The following is a 2,500-nucleotide window of genomic DNA, read 5'->3' as shown; positions in this document are numbered from 1 at the left end:
TTTTTCTTATCAGTTAACTTAAAGAGCCCTTAGTGACCTTTCAGTTAGCAACATAAGCATGCATCAATGATGTATCAATATCGATGTCATATTGCCCCTCCCTCATTACCACCACTGAGGTGCCCTTGAGCAAGGCCCTTAACCCCAACTGCTCCAGTGGAGCTGATCAGTGGCCAACAGATCAGACTGTGGTTGTACTGGTCAGCTTCCAGGTATGAATGTGTGTGTGAATGTGAACAGGGCACTCCTGAAAAAGAGAGCATTGCTCTCAGTGAGACTCCCCCTGTATAGACCAAATCAGCGGGATGTTTACATTTACTTCCGGGTACCCCTGAGGTCCACACATTTTAATGGCGGTGGACGGCACAAACTGACGTGTTGAAGACAAAAACAGACAAAGAAGACAAAAATGGTTCGTCCGTGTTCTGTTGTTGTTTAATATCATTCATAACAACACTTTCACTAACGTTAGTGGAGACCAGACTAGCTAATTTCCCTGTTGGACCAGACCAGAGTAGACTTGAAGCTAAATTAAATTAACGTGGCGTCAGTAGCTCTTTCTCGCCGAGAAGAGCCTGGTGACGCGAGGTTAGTAGCTCTGTCTGTAACGTTAACAAGTCTGCAAAAAACAGCGAGTTTGACAGACAAACAAACGTTATTAGCTAGCTAACACTACATAAAACAAACACAGAAGAAAGGCTAGATACGTCGGACAAGCATGTTTACCAACCGTTTAACCATTTAAATTGAAAGTAGTCGGCCGAAAACAGCGAGAGGGTTTGACAGCATTTATTTGACAACACGCACATTTAAACCTGCCGCCTTCCCCAAGTGGTACCCGGAAGTAAATTTGTTTACATGGTGACGTCACGGTGATTTGGTCTATAAATAAAGGTAAAAAAAAAAAAAAAAAAACTCTTCCACCTCTTGGACTGTAGCATCTAAAAGTGACTTATACACCAAATCATTGAGTTCATAGTATACTTTGCATTCTTATTTGATAGCATAGTTTGTTTGTAATTGTTGGTTATGTTAAGTTTAATATCCCCCAATTTGGTATTCATATTTTATTTGTGTTTACATTATATTTTCGAATCAATTTCCCCTCTAAACTCGTCCACAATAAAAACATAGTGCTGTAATGAGCCATAACGGCCACCAGGTGTCTGTTTTACTGTCACCAAACTCTACGTGAAAAATTTGACTTTTATTCCTTTGGTTTCTGTACTTTCACTTACCGGGACTTCATAATTGAAACCAGAAGATCATTCAGCTGGTATCAACAATAAACATCTGGAAAGTAATTGATTTGTAGATGTAAGTGGTTTACCAACGACATGTTTGAACTGATTTAAGGAAAAAGGAGGTTTTAGAAGTCAATATAATATCAGGCTACAGCAGCAGGGATAAAGGCTCCTGATCTGCTGCCCTCCACATCCTGGTTCTAATGCAGACAGGATGTTGTGTTGAAGTCTGACACAAATGGAAATGGAAATATTGAGTTTTACAGGATTTGTTGGTGACAGACACACAGAAACACTGTAAAAAATGACAAACTGGGGAATTAATTTGAGTCAGTCAGTGTAACTGTCTCACTGCAATAGCGAGTCACTTTATTTTGGATAGTCCGCCTACAGAGTCTATAGAGTCGTTTGTACCTGTAACCTGTATTACCAAATTCAAAGGAAGAAAGAAAGGAAGAAAGAAAGAAAGAAAGAAAGAAAGAAAGAAAGAAAGAAGCAGAAATCATGTGAATCAAATAAAAGTTGGTGTAGTGAAACAATGTCACTAAACTCTACATGTTACAAGGTAAAATGTTATGCCAAATCCCTCATTCTTTACAGGGTAGACACAGCTGGAGACCAGATGACGCTCTGTGTGTGTGTGTGTGTGTGTGTGTGTGTGTGTGTGTGTGTGTGTGTGTGTGTGTGTGTGTGTGTGTGTGTGTGTGTGTGTGTGTGTGTGTGCGACATGTTTGTGTTTCCAATAACTCTTAATTGTGACCAGTGTACTGGAAACTTTATTAAAGTAGATTTTTAATGCCCCCACCCCCCCCCCCCCACCCCCACACACACACACACACACACACACACACACACACAGAGGGAGTCGTATATTTTTCTGAGTTTTGACGAGAACTTTATTGATAAATACAAATCTATTTTTTACGAAGAGAAAATATATAAAAGTATTTTTTTCTCAGGTTTCAGTGCTTTTCAAAACTTCTTTGTTTTCCATACAGTAATAATAATAATGCATCTTAATGAATATAATACAATAGAACAATAAGAATAAAATAGAATATTTAAAAATGAATAATTACAATATTCAATAGTAAAAATAAACAAAGGATTGATATAGTGGTTATCTGGGACACACACAAACACACACACACACACACACACACACACACGTCTCAAACACACACAACAGTTGCACATCCTCATTTCTTCGGCTTGAGCTGGTGCTGCGCTGCTGGTGTCGCTTTGCATACAAACAC

This window comes from Poromitra crassiceps (assembly GCF_964638095.1).
Source record: "Poromitra crassiceps genome assembly, chromosome: 7".
NCBI classification, from domain to species: Eukaryota; Metazoa; Chordata; class Actinopteri; order Beryciformes; family Melamphaidae; genus Poromitra; species Poromitra crassiceps.
The sequence above is the reverse complement of the archived record's forward strand: the minus strand, read 5'-3'. Positions refer to the sequence as shown.